This window comes from Petaurus breviceps, unplaced genomic scaffold (genome assembly GCF_028583685.1).
Source record: "Petaurus breviceps papuanus isolate PSGF00001 unplaced genomic scaffold, PetGlider_PUasm1.0 188, whole genome shotgun sequence".
Classification (NCBI taxonomy): domain Eukaryota; kingdom Metazoa; phylum Chordata; class Mammalia; order Diprotodontia; family Petauridae; genus Petaurus; species Petaurus breviceps.
This window is the reverse complement of record NW_027185804.1, coordinates 33,363,565-33,378,262: the sequence shown is the minus strand read 5'-3', so window position 1 is coordinate 33,378,262 and position 14,698 is coordinate 33,363,565. Positions and strand designations below refer to the sequence as shown.

Sequence of the window (14,698 nt, the reverse complement as noted above, 5' to 3'; positions counted from 1 at the left end):
AGAGGATGGGAGTTCAGGGTAGGGGGAAAGGAGAAAGGAAGGGGAGGAGATTCTTTGTTTCTGTGTTAACTGTCCATTTAGTTATATCTAGAAGCATGTGGGCATGACTATAGCAGATTCCTATGTCTCTCTGCCTTATAAATATAAGTAGATATCTCAATCAGAAATAGCTATACATAAACATAAATGAGATAGTAAGAATTTCAACTAAGAATGTTAGATAGACAGATGATGGATGGATAGATAGATAGATAGATAGACTGATAGATACATGGATGGATACTAGACTTGTGACTTTACTGCTAAATAGAACTCTCTTGAGATGAAGAAACTATTGAAACAGGTTGGCACCCTCTCTGAAACTTCCAGGCTGAGAGTGTTGCTTAAAGCTTTGAGATTTGTCCAGGGCCATGCAACCAGTCTTCATCATAGGTGGGAATTACTCTGCTATATTGGATTGCCTCTCTCTCTGTCTCTCTCTCTCTTTCTAGATAGATATAATGACTTAAACTAACATGAGGTATGTCTAGCTGGATATCACATACATATAGTTATAGGCATAAACATACATGTGTGTATGTATGTATATATATCTATACATATAGTATATATGCCTACTTACTTGGGTGAGAGTCTTACATAGGATCATATGAGCTGGAGCAGGGAGGGACCTTAGAGAAATTGATCTAGTCCAATACCCTTAGTAAATGCCTAACAAATGCCTATTGGATGATTGAAAGTAAGGCTCAAAAAGTGAATTAACTTGCCCAAGGTCACACAGCTAATAAGAAGAGTTGGGATGAATTCCTTCAAAATAAACCTTTCTCAACCTCAGTCCAGCAGAAATCTCACTAGGCTGGAACTAAAGGAAGCCTTCTCAGTCTGAATGCCACTCACTCTGCTAAATGAAGGCCACTGGTCAATCTAATTCTGTCAGGAAACTAGCTTCTCTCCTACGATCCAAAGAGATCCTCCCCCTGCCCTCAGCTCAAAGCCCAGACCCAGTCCTAACTAGCAATGATTTCTCCCAGGTGTTAGCAGCACCAGGGGCAATGGAGGGGAGGAGAGTATGGAATCAGTCATCACTAAAGGTCCCAATCCTCAAGACATTCCTCTGTCCTGTTCAAGCAGAAAGACAAGAACTCATGTCTCACTTCCCTGGGAACCTCCTCACTCCATTAAAACTCTTTGCCAGGGCAGCTAGGTGGTGAAGTGAATACAGCACCAGCCCTGGAGTCAAGAGGACCTGAGTTCAAATCCAGCCTCAGACACTTAACATTTACTAGCCGTGTTGAGCAAGTCACTTAACCCCAATTGCCCTGCCTTCCCCCTCCAAAAAAGCAACAAAAAACCCCAAACAAACAAAAAAACCAAACAACCCTCCCCCACCACACACACAAACCAAAAAAACTCCTTGCCAAAACAGCCAGGTTCTAAAAGTAGGAACCCCCTTCCAGGATTTCCAAAGGATGAGGCCAGATTTGACTAATTGAACTTAGCCATAGCCTTCCTTCAGTCCCTGTTGCACTTTGTTTCTCTATCTCTGATTTGCAGCTCAATGTTTATTTTAACTTTCCCTGGGGGTTACCTTTATACCTCAAAGTCTGCTCTTAGAAAGAGTACTTTGGAAGGGCTAGATTGAAAAATGAAATGGTAGCTGTGAATACAAGTAGGCAACAAAAATCAGCAGTCCAGGTCTCAAACCTAGAATCAGAGAGCTAAAGGTTCCCTTGGACATCAGCTAGTGGCCCAACCCATTCATTTTCCCAAGGAGGAAACTGAGGCACATGAACTCACCATCCATCTAAGATCACATGCTAAGTAGGTAGCAGAGCTGGTCTAGGCTTTCTAATTCCCAGATCACTGCTTTTACTGCTTCCATAACTAACAGACAACTAGTAAATCATGAGGTCATAGGCCTAGAGTTGGAAATGGCCTTAGAGTCTATCTTGTCTCCTCATTTAAAACACAGAATTGGAATGATGTACTAAGAGGGTTCCTTTGTATGTTGTGCAAGGGAAGGGGAAAAGGAAGAAATTCCAGGTAGATAACTATTTATATGTCAGCCAAGTTCTGATGGAAAATATTGTGGGACTCTCTTTTATTTTGAGGGATGAAATATAAAGATTAAGTGACCATCAATAAAATCCTAGATTTAAACCAGAAGCAATGGCGTGGCACCTATGAGTGGTCTGTATGCTTCACGGATGAAGTCATGTTCCTTTGCATCCATTCACATAAACATAAACTTCGAGCTGAAAGAAACCTTTGAGGTTAACCTCATCCAACTCCCTTATTCTGTAAGACTAGGAAACTAAGAATCAGAGCAGGAAGGTGACTTGCTCAGTTTCACACAGAAAAATAAATGGAAAATCCAGAGTGTGATTCCTCACTTGGCCAGTGACCAGACCAAGCACCCAAGGATTCAGGTAGATCCTTAGGAATATCCTCTCAGCTCTTAATAATACAGGAAGTGACTCAGACCAATGGATGCCAACTGGCCTAAATGGTCATAGAATGTCCACATTCCAGTCCTAGGAGATGGGGAAGATTGAGGAGAAAGGGCAAATTAATCTGAGGCACAAGAGATAGGGACCTGGGCCCTAATGAAGCTGCTTTCTGTTAGGCAAGATCTGAAAATGCAAAAAAAAAACCAAAACCAAAACCAAATAATGGAGCCTTTGTTTGCATGACACAGCAAATTTGTGTGTGTGTGTGTGTGTGTGTGTGTGTGTGTGTGTGTATACGTGAGTTCACAGTCACCTTCAGGTGCACAAACCTGCTTTTGATGGTGGCCACCTCACAGAACAAGGCCCAATATGGAAGGTTTGCTGAAGGTCCAAATGATCTAATTTTCTCCTTCATGGAATGCCTCAAGTATCACTGAAGCCCCAGAAGATACTAACTGGGAACACAAATTAGTTTCTTTAAGCTGTTCCTTAGAATTCAGCATCCAAAATGCAAGTCATTTTAGAGGAAACTTTGTTACCTTGACCTATCAGTACTTATAATATTGGTGGGTCTTTTGGCAGGCACAGGTGGAATTGGCTTTTGTAACCCATTGGCTTTCAAAAAACCAGTGACTTTTAAAAAAGGATTGGGGGACAATCCTGTTTGTGAAAGAGGGAATTGTTTGCTTTTTAATCAGTACAAATTGAGTAAGATTTCCCCACAATAAGGTTTGAGTGTGTGTGTGTATAAAGTATTAATTATTTGGAATGAACAAAAACCTAGTTAATAGAAAGGTAGAATTCTGTAGCCCCCAACGGCTGGGGTATTTAAATGATAGGAAAGAAGGCAGGAAGGAAGAGAAAGAAAGAAAGAAAGAAAGAAAAGGAAGGGAGGAGGGAGGGAAGGAAGGAAGGAGGAAGAGAGGGGGGAAGGAAAGAAGATATAAGGAAGGAAAGAAGGAAGAAGGAAGGGAGAGGGAGGGAATAAAAGAAAGAAAGTAGGGAAGGAAGAAGGAAGGAGGGAAGAAGGGAGAAAGCTGGAGATATGTTGGTTATATCACAGATCCATTGACCCCCTGCACAGTCATATGATGTTGGAAAGCACAAGTGATTCTAGTCCATCTATTATTTGAATGTTTACATCTCCAAAGGAGGGAAGTCTTAAAGTTTCATGCCATAGTAATTGAATAAATATATTAAATAGGCCTAGTGCATAATAGCATAGAGGCCTTGTTGACTGCTGGCTTCTAAATTTTGCATTCTCCTTGTCTCTTCCCTGATATTCTTTGCATCTTCCTATCTTTTGCACACAAGCCACCCTGATATTAGGAACCTGAGTTGAGCTCCTCTCAGTTACAAATCTAAAAGCTCTAGGGACTGAAGATTCTGTGCCAAGCTTAGAAGATGATTCCCAACTAGGAATGATAGGAAAGAAGACAGGAAGGAAGGCAGGAAGGACTGAAGCTTAAACAACAGCAAAAAACTTTTTTTCTGCTAGGAATCTTCTTATTTAATGAAATTTTATTTTAGTGTTCCTTCTGTGACCTTTTTACACCCCCCAAAAAAATCCTGCACTTTTTCCTAGAGCTAGACACTTAAGGACAGTTGGAGGAAGAGTCCTTCCCTCTGGATCTGATTAAACTGAGCTTCTGGAAAGCAGCTGAGCACCATTTTGGACCCAACAGATCAGTCAGTCTTTGCTCACCTCTGAAACAGAAGAGTCATCCTAAATTTCCTCTGTCCAGGTCTACTTGGTTGGTTTCTTGATCAACCAGCAAATCCCAAAGGGCCACACAGAAGAGCCTTTGGAATATCTTGACACAACACAGTGAAATACAGATTTCTTTGTCCATTTTTCTTTGTGGGTTGGACTCTCAGGACCTCTAGGTGAGACTGGGAGGAACCTCCTATAGGGTTTTTTGCTGCCTATTTTCATGCCAAGAATGTGATTTTTAAGGCATTCTCCTAGGATCCCTTTACAGATTATGAGGGGTGCTTCACTTCTAAAATCACCTCCTGAAACTTCTGTAATGCTCCAAATGCCCTGGTGTCACAAGCCCCTTGTAGCAGGACTGCCAAGTAAAGAAGGTGTGGAGACAGATATGTGGTGTGTGAACCCTGGCTGGCCCCTGCCTGAGTGTTGCTGGGCAGAGGATCGGTGCCTATGTGACTTTGCACTAACCTTGGTCTCCTGTCATGTCAGTAATGTCCCCCAAGCTTCTGCTGTTCCCCTATTCTTGCTTCCTTGGGGCTCCACATGGCATAACAGCAAGAAGAGTAACAGGGACCTGTGAAGAAAGAAATAGACTAAGTCACCGGAGAACCTCCAGAAACAGCAGGAAAAGCTGGCTAGGGGGATGACTTCCAAGACACTGCCGAGCAACAGCTCAGATCTTGGCCACAACTAGCCAAGGGACGTTAAAAAAAAAAAAAAAAAAAGAGGAAAAGGGGGGGGGTCTGAGGGGGCTTTCCCCAGTTGGGAATGGGGCCCTGTCTTCTGGGGGGGGGGGGGGGGGTCTGGAGTGGTCGTGTTTAGAAGAGTCCTCAGAGATTTGGTAGAAAGGGAGATGGAACCTCGACATACTGCGCCCATCTGCATTCAGATTTTCCAATCTGGCCTTGTCTCTTCCCAAAGTTGGGGTGCCCCGGGAAGTAGGAGGAGATGCACAAAAAAATCGCGGGGCCTGGAGGAATCAATGTAATTAGTGACTCCAGGGAGGGGCTGGTGGGGTAGAAAAGACCTGGGAGTAAGTAACTCTGGCCCCACGACGGCTAGACCAGTCAGAGTATAAGCAGCAGCTGTTTCCTGGTCAAAATTGGGCAGGAGACGGGTAGAGGCAGGGAATAGGCAGGCTCGGAGAGAAGACACCTGTCTCGCAAGAATTTAAGGGGAAGGGGGCTGCAAAAAAGCCTCGAGCTCTTCTCTTAACTTTCTCTGCGCCCTGGGCAGCTTCCCAGGGCGGCATGTTTTGCCCCGCTGCTTTACGTGTGTTTGTGTGTTTATACATTGGAAGACTGGAAAGGTGGGCGATATGGGGAATCCCACTCCGGCTCATGGGCTACCCAGACACTGCCCCCCCGGAACTGGGCGATCAGGGGTTGGTAAAACCCGGGGATAGAGCGCCAGCGCCAAGATTGCAGGTCTTGGTTTAAGCTGCAGAAGAAGCCTGGACGCAGTCAGTCAGGCCTTATACTGGCACCGTGGTTTGGTTTTCGGGGGGGGGGTGACTCATTTTTAGGGTTCGCAAAGATCTTATCTGTCCTCCCCCTTCCTTCCCCCCACTTTACATCTTCCTTAGCAGAAGTGGAGGAAGAGAGGAGAGCTCTGATCTCAAACGAAATGTTCTCGGAGGAATGTACCCACGAGAAGACCAAAAAGCAAACTGCATTGACTTTACTATTCTTTGAGAAGGGACAGAGTTGAGGGGACTTCTTATTCTCTTCTCCCAGCTCAGGGATAAGCTGTGCCCCCTCTCGTCCTGCCTTCCTATCCCTCCCCAACCAGGGGACAGGAAAAGCCAGCCTTTCTCCCCCTTCCACCAGCCGCTAAGCAGCCTCCCAGCAAGGCAGCAACAGTTGTCTGTTGTCTGCAAACGCAGGGACTCGCTCGGTGCAGCACGACCTGGGATCTTCCCTGCCCCACCCGAGCCCTTGCCCCCCATCCCCACCCTTGAATCCCCCTGGGGCAAGAGGAGCAGGATGGAGGGGGAGGACAAGCCGAGACAGCCTGGCACCCAGGAGCCGCCTTTCCTCCTATTGCTCGAGCTCTCTTTCCAAGTTCCCTGCCTTAGTCTCCCCGAAACCCTACGGGCTAGGTGGCTCCTTCGGCCGCCTGGATAGGAGGAGAATGTCCATGAAGTGGGGAGAGGGACTGGAACAGCATAATAAACAGGGGAACAGTCGAGGTTATTTTTTAAAAGCAGATTATGACCCTTTCACCTCTGTTTAACCAAAACAGACAGCCCCAGCCAAGTGGCGGGGAGAGGAACCCCCCAGGGCTTTTGCTTTTGCCCTAATTCTGCAGTTGAGTCTTAGGGACCCTTTTACTCTCCTCAAAGGTGTACTCGGAGAAGGGAAATATTTTTTATCTCGGGAGGGAGATGCCTTTTTGGCCCCAGAGTCTGGATTTCTCGCACATTGGTGCTCGAGCGCCTGCTTCTAGACTGAGCTGGGGGGAGGCTGGCGCAATGCTGCAGCCCCGGGGCTCCATACTCCTCCCTTGGCTCGGAGTGGGGGGGTATTAAGGGGAGGGAATAGCCAGGGTGGGGGCACAGGCCTGAGAGAAGGGGGAGACCTCTCGGGTGTTTGGAAAGACGGGCAAAATCCAGGCCCTCCCGGATTAAGTAAAGCCCTCTAGGCAACGTGCCCTCGACTCTGGGTTTCTCAAACTGATTGTTATGCCCAGGTCCTCATCCCTATGGACGTACTTGTCTGTCTGGGGTGGGGGGGTGGGGGGTCCTACTGCTGCAATCACGACGGGTAGCCCGCGGTTTATTCTGGAAAACAGATTAGGAAATGGGCCTGACTCAGGGGACTAGTGATTGAAACAGTCAGGACTCACTGCAAAGCGGGGTGAGGGGCGGGGAACTAGAGCAGGGACCCCACTCTTGCCGCAGTTACCCTCATCGGGGCTGGGGCTGCAGCTACTATTGCTTCTGCTGCTGCTGAACCCCCTTTGCAAACGGCATTTCTGAAAATCAGTTTCTCACCGGGAATCCCTCTCCGTGCCCCCCCCCCCCAGCTTCGGGCTTTCTCACATATTTTGGACTCCCTTGTTTTAAGGGCAGGGGATACTAGGGGGGCCAACTGGACGAAGGCGCCCCAATTCGTGTTGGAAGCAAAGAGAGGAGAGAGAGGGAGGGAAGAGACTCCGGGGAACCGGTGGCGCTTTGGACGCCTTCGTCTCCCTTGTTTTTCAGTCTCCCCAACCCGTCGCTGTCCTTCCCCAGCCTGATTTCTGGTCTGGGTATCTCTAATGTGTCCCCCTCCCCCAATCTTATAGAGTCCTACCTCACCTAGACTGATTTCTTTCCCCAGGACGGGTTTGGGAAACTGGTAGCCCTAGGAAAAAAATATACTAACGTGCCTCGAAGTCATTTCTCTTCGAGGTGCCCTCGGACTGGACTGATTTTCCGCAGCTGCGGTTGGGGGGTGGGGGGAAACCTAGGGTGTGTGCGGGGGAGCTTAGGGGGAGATTTTTGTAAACTTTTATTGCATTTTTGGTTTTCCCTCATTCCCCCGAATACACAAACACTCTCACTGGCGTCCGCCCCGATTCCTCCAGTTCTACAAAGTCGATTAAAAAAGTTCGGGGGGGAAAGGGAAGACGGACCTCGTAAGGTTCGGGGAACGGCTGCCGCTGGGGACGGACTGGACGGGATGGTCGGGGAAGGAGGCTCTTCCCTCGGGCGGCGGCGACCTTGGGAGCTCGAGGGGTGGAAAGAGGCTGGGGCTGGGGTTATGTGTATGGGAGGGGGGCGCGCGCTGGGGGAGGCTCGGCTCGAGGGAAGTCGAGCTTCGGGAATGCCGAGTCCGGGGCGTCGGCTGTGGCTCGCTGGCGGGTCGCGATGATTCCTCGGCGATTGTGTCCTCCTCGAATGCTTTTTGGGGTAAGGGCTTCCCGGCTACATAGTTATATACAGCAAGCCCAGACCGCAAAAAGATTCGCGAAGGACAAGGTCTCTCGTCGTCTTCCTTCGGTCCTCCGCCCAGCCTCCACGACAGGAGCTCGCCGAAACCTTGAGGGGAACGAGGTTGGTCTCCCAGTCACACCCAAGCCCCCCAGTCCCTCCCAGGACTCCTCACACCTTTCTCTCTCCCCCCCCCCCCCTTCCCTCCCCCCCCCCCCCCCACTTCTTTCCCTCTCACGGCGCGTCCCCTTCTTCAGACCGTCGGCGATCCTACTCAACTCTGCTCATCTCAGCTCTGAGAAAGGTGTGTGTGCGGGAAGGATAAGGGGAATAGCGGGACAGGGGTCCTTCGCCCTACTCCCCGTTGTCCCTCTCACCCAAATTCTTCCCTCTTTTCCAGTCAACTCCCAGTTCCCCATCGGGAGACCGAGAGCTCCGAGCTCCAAGATCGGGATGCTCGGAAGACAAGTACAATTAGGTTTTCTTCCCAACCCCCCCTTCCCCCACCCCACCCTCTGCAACTTCTTCTCGCTCCCAAGCTGAGGCTCCAACCACGACTACTGGCGCTGCGTAAAGAGAGAACTCTCCCGGAGAGCTCTAAATAAATAGAGACCAGGCAGCCAGCTCATTGGTGCGGACTAAAATCGTCACCCACCAATCAGGAGAGACCTCACATTTCTTTTTTTTTTTTCCCCCCGAAAAGGGGGGGGGGGGGAGCAGAGAGAAACATTTCCATTTCTAATTATTCAACAAAAACCAGACACGTTAAAATATTGTTGTTGCCAGGCGATCGAGTTGGTTAGACCGACACTTCCCCGCCCCCAGCCCCGGCCTCAGAAAAAGGGGAGAGGGGAGAAAAGGGTAGAAATCAAGAGAGAGAGAGAGAGAGAGACCTTATCCCAATGGGACTCAAACCAGATCCTCTAGATGAAAAGATAATCAAGGATGGAAATAAAATGAACACGAACTCCACGCTATTCAACCTATTGCCAGAAAATGAGGAGCCCCCTCCCAAGTTACAAATGCCTGATACCAAAAGAGAAGCTCCCCTTCTCCCTGACCCCCATGGACCCCAAAGGAGATAAAATGTTCATCACTCAGTTCTCCTCTTTGGTGTTTGTTTCATTCCAACAGCTTAGGGATGGCCCCTGCCTAGCCCCAGGCAACATATCTTTTCTCTTTAGTAAAAGGTGGAGGGAACCTGCAAAGGGGGAGTTTTCAAGGATCCTCCACAATCTCCACCAAAAGGATGTTTCTGCATCCTTCTCGGGGGGAGGGGGAAGAAGGAGGGAGAGATGGGAGGAGAAAGGAGTCAGGGGAAAGGAAGATGGAGGGCGCAGAGAAAAGCTGGGGTTCTCTCCAGTTCTTCAAAAAGTTCCGTGTGGTTTTACTTTTTGCACTGGAGTTCCAGTTTCTTTGTTTCCCCCTCCCCCATATTCCCCTATACACCTCTACTGGTGTCCTAGGGGGAAGAGACAATTTTTTTGTGGAATTGATTCAGGAGAGGGAATCGCAACCTGGGTGGGACGGAAGAATTTCAAGAACTTGGGGGGAAAAGTTTCCATGTTTGTCCAACACTACAATGGAAGCGACGTGCTTCTGCCAGAATTAGCAGGCACCCACATACATACAGCATAGGTCTGGGGGACGATATAGGGTAGTCAGTACTGCCAAAGTTCCTCTATCATTCCTCCACCACCCCCCGCCCCATTTCTAATCTTCGTCGCATCCATCGCCTCAACCCTAGCACGCTCCACATCCTCTAGCCCTGAGACCCACCCACCCTCCCACCCCATCCCATCCCATACCCTCTGCTGGAGGACGGCTGCACACATACACACACTCAGGCGCGCACACGCACCTACACACATAGAGCGTCTGGCCCGCCCAGTTCGAGGGGGGCTCGAGAGTCGGGCAGCCGGCTTAGCTACTGTTGGAGAGTGCAGGAAGCCTGGGAAAAAGTTCTGCTCAGAGGGCTAGTCAACCAACCAATGAATCAAGCACCTTCTCCTTACCTTTCTCTTGGCGCCCTCCGTGGCGAGTCCGCTGGCAACAGTAGCTATCTGGAGAGGTAGCACCATTCCCACTCAGCCCAATACCCCTCCCCTCCCCCAAAAGACTAAAGCCCAAAGGCAAACAAGTCTTCCTCCAGGTATGTATATAAGTTACTGTACTGTGTGGGAGGGTCACGATCTTGGCAATTGCAGCAGCTGCTGCTGCTGCTTAACCCCTTGTGTTCCCTCCTTTCTCCAACTTGTTGAAGCCTCGTCCGAGCGAGAGGAGCGAGACCTGGAAGGGGTGTGGGGGGGTGGGAATTAGCAGATTGGCGGGGGAATAGTGGGGAGAGCTAGAGACAGCGATCGGCGGAGTGCAAATGCCCTCTTGACAGCGCTTTTCATTGGGTAGGTATCTCCCCCACACTCTTGGTTTTTGTCTCCCCCCCCTCCCCTCTCTCCCCATGTAGGGGACGTCTCCAGGCGAAGTCACGATTCCTTCTCTGTTCGGAGTGAACTGTGACTAGAGCCGTGACGCAGCTGAAAGACATTACTCACTTTTTGCAGTCACGACTTGGGAATCCGTGCTGGTTCCAAGCAAAATTACCCCGCCACCATTGAATTATTTAATAGGGCCCAGTTCGGGGTGGGTGGGGGTGGGGGAAACTCGTGCCAAGAGGTTGGGGACGGGGATATAGGATTTTTTCAGATGGCTCTTTTGCCCCCTTCCTAGTGACAGATTAGGGGTGTTACAGTAATACACTCCACGTGTTATGAGTACTTTCAAGCCCCCCCCCCCTCCATACACATCCACATCCATATCCCTTTGCTCTCTCTCTTTCCAAAAGTGACTGGATTTGCAAACAGGACTACACAAGCTGAGATGTTTGGAAGGTGAAGAGAGAAAGGCTGAGAAAAGGGAAGTGACCCCAGGAGAATGATATAGAGGGGAGATTGAGGATCGTGCTAGGAGTCTTGGGAATAGCTTTAGTTTGGGATAAAGCTTCACGACTAAATGTACTTTGGAGGATTATTATTGTTCCTGTCAAGGACTAGGAGGATGCTAATGTAATGGGGAGAGGACTGGACAGAGGGGAGGGGCTGCTTCAGAACTAAAAATAATTTGGCCTCTCCTAACTACTGTACACCCTTTGCTCTAAGTTCTCCTGGGAATGGGGACCAGCCCTTAGATTACAGTGGTTATTGCTAGGTTGGAGTGTCGAGTGATAGGCAGCTCTTCCCATTTAACCTTGTGCTCCAGTTCCTCTGGATAATTCATCTCTCTTGCTTGCATCTCTGTGTGTATGTGCTTAATTTTTAAATTATATATGATTCTCCACCACGCCCCCCCCCCCCCAACACACATTCATTGCAGGTCTATGAGACAGACCTCTCTCTTTTTCCAGCGTCTGCACACCCTCTTCCAGGTCAGCTTAAGAATATTTTTTCTTACCATCCCTCTTCCCTTTCCCCGTGAGTTAATCAGAATGAATGTCTTTGTGTGTGATGCTCAGATCAGTCTCTCGTCTATTTCTTTCAGTCTGCCTCCCTCCCACCTCACCTTTCTATACATGTTCACCAAATGTGTCTGTGGCTATTTGTAATGTAGTCAGTTCTCCTGGATTCCCCTGACATTGGAGAATGCATGGTATCCCTAATAACATCTGGGCACTTTAGACTAGTTCTCCTGCACCCCTTCTCAAAGGCATAGCCCAAGCTCCGAGGGTTCTAGCAAGCATTAGCCTCTATGATTTCGCTTCTAATTCAGTCATTCCACCAACTCATCTGGAGAGGAGATCACTAGGACGCAAAGGGAAGTGAAACAATAATAATACAAACCACACCCGAAGGCGCACCCAAGAATCGCTGAATATGGGAACACTTTGAATTGGGGGGGGGGGAGACGAGGTGGGAGGAAAAGAGGCTCTGAATAAAGCAACCTATAAGCCTCCCGTTTTGCAAGTCACTAAAGTCAGGTACAAATCTTTCAAACACAGGGGCGGGAAGAAGCAGCGGACTCCGAATGGAGACCCAGGCTCTGATCACAGCTTTACGCATTGAACTGAGACTCAGGCTCAGGCTTTGGTTCCTGGAGAGCAAGGTCCCTGCTCATCCTTGAATATAACACCTCTTCCTCCAACCCCCTCCTTTTTTCCCTTCCCACTTTCCCTCCCATCTCCCTTTCCCTAAGGCTCTTACCAGAGTCACGACTAACCCCCTTTGAATACCATTAACCCCCTCTCCTCCTCATCCCTCTCTCTTTCAGGCAGGGCTTAACAAGAACGCGAGCCAACTCCGCCTCTAGGAGCCCTATGGTGATCTGGTAGGAGTTTTCAGCACCGTTCCCCTAGTGGACAGCTCCCACTCTTGGCGTCTACTGTAAGCTCCGAGTTGTACAACACCGGGTTTGCAAAAGGAGCGGGGAAGTTTTTCAGAGTGTATGTGTATTTACCCTTTCCTTGTATTGTCAGTCCGTTACTTCCTCCCCCCCTCCCCCCCTTTCCAGGTTGATCACACTTGATCTGATGTCCCACATGCCTAGTACAAACGCCCACTGTAGATTTAGGGTTCATATGAAAAGGGGGAGGGAGAGAGAGAGAGAGAGAGAGAGAGAGAGAGAGAGAGAGAGAGAGAGAGAGAGAGACTCAACAGCGCCGACATAGAGAGTTGCAGGAGCTATTGCAAAGATTTATCATCAGGGAGATCCCCAGTTCTTCAAGAATTCCCTATCTTTTTCGGTCCCTTACATGCAACAAATTTATTATGCACAGAAGTATATCCCTTACCCCTGTCCCGCCCCTCCCCTTTAAAAAAGAAAAAAAAAAGATAGCCAAAAATAAGGCTGAAACATGCATAAAGTAAATAAATATCAGCTTCTACTCACTGTCTGCAGCATGCATATGACATAACACTACTTACCCAAACGGGAACTCCTTGAGAGAAAGAAACATAAGGGGAAGGAAGGGGAAAATGGAGAGAGACAAGGAGAAAGGGGGAAAGAGAGAGGAAAAATCCAACAATTAATTTCCAGACAGAGTTTAAAAAAAATGTTGTGATGTCCAGGTTTTCTTCCACCCGCGCTGGCTTTTTATGCCAGTACAGCCCTCGGTCTATTTCTGGAACACGATCAAACCCCGATGCTATTTTTAGCAAGTACTGAAAAAAAAAAATCTACACACAAAGGCATTTCGCTGGAACGTTACGTCCAAAACATTAAATGTGTATTAAGCCCCCCCCCCAAGTTATTTCTGCACCACTATCTACAGTTGCATCATTGCAGAGAAAAAAATTTTTTTAATATGACCCAGTGTTTTCTGTATTATCAGCCTGCACTAACCCCCATTCACACTTCCATCCCTATCTCTCTGCCTGTTGCCATTCTCCCCTAGTCTCCCAAGCTGTCCGTCTTAGGTAGGCTGCTTTCTCTGTCTTGAACAACATGCTTCCATTGACCAGATTAACTATGTGCCTGGGGGGGGGGTCCCCTGAGCTTCTTCAGAGGGGCTTCCGGAGATCCGTGCTGAGAGAGAGAGAGAGAGAGAGAGAGAGAGAGAGAGAGAGAGAGAGAGAGAGAGAGAATTCTGCCCACCCTACCCACCCCACACACCCATGTTTTGTAAAATTAGCTTTGTGTTTGGAGCACAACGTCTCTGGAAAATGTATGTTTTAAGTGTGTGTGTGTGTGTGTGTGTGTGTGTGTTTTGCGTTCTAGTAATTCACTACTGGGGGATTGGAGAAAATAGATTCATTAAGGCGCTGCATAGAAGCCGCCTTGAGTCTCCTTTGCAAGGCTGCGTCAGTTATCAGCTATTGACGTCACGTGCAGATTCTCCTCTTTAGAGGGTCCAATTCAGCAGAGAGGATGCATCTGCCCAGAAAGCTTTGTGCTCTGCAGAATACATTAAGCGAGGCGGGAGAGAGCGGCAGCAAACCCCAGGCTTAGGGCTGGACAACTGCCTAGAAACAGGCAGCCTTTTTTTGCAATATATGGTCTGCAATGTGGGGAGGGACGTCTAATTGAGCAGCCCCCTCCCCAAAAGCACTCAACCACTCAATGTAAGACTGTTTGGCAAAGACATTTGTAGAGTTTCTTTCTCCCACCCTGTTGTATTTAGCAACTGTAGCAAAGATAGATATTGATAAAACTCGAATTAATTCTGTATATTTGTCAGGCAAATAGCCCCGTCTCCTAGAGTGACGCAAATAACAGATTCTATGGCTCTCTCTCGCTCTCCCTCTCTCCCCCTCCCTCACCTCCCTCTCTTTCTATTTCTTTCGCCCACGCACCCTGCTTGGTCTCCCACGGAATCAAGCCTGCTACAGCTTCCCAGAGAGCAACATTCCAGGTTCTAGACAGACAGACAGACCTTTAGAGCCATAACAAATAAGCCTGCAATCAAACACAACACAACACAACACAACACACACACACACAGTGGATAGGCAGGGCTGCACCAAAGCTTTCTATCTAAAAGCCAAATCAAGTCATCCCAAGGGACAATGTCCATTCTAGAGCCCTAAGACTTTGATTTCACTGGACACAAATACCAGTGGGGAACTAAAGAGATATGTGTGTGTGTGTGTGTGTGTGTGTGTGTGTGTGTGTGTGTGTGTGTGTGTGTGT

The 14,698-nt window shown here is 48.5% G+C and overlaps 1 long non-coding RNA gene across 1 annotated transcript in view; it reads right to left on the bottom strand.

Annotated features, from left to right (window-relative positions):
* Positions 1-13,086, bottom strand: part of LOC138163438 (uncharacterized) — a 55,879-nt gene extending 42,793 nt beyond the window's left edge. The window contains exons 1-2 of the long non-coding RNA XR_011168885.1: positions 12,994-13,086; positions 4,633-4,738 (exon numbers count right to left, since the gene is read on the bottom strand). This is a non-coding gene — a long non-coding RNA (uncharacterized lncRNA). The remainder of the gene's footprint in view (positions 1-4,632; positions 4,739-12,993) is intronic.
* Between the last annotated feature and the right edge of the window lie 1,612 nt (positions 13,087-14,698).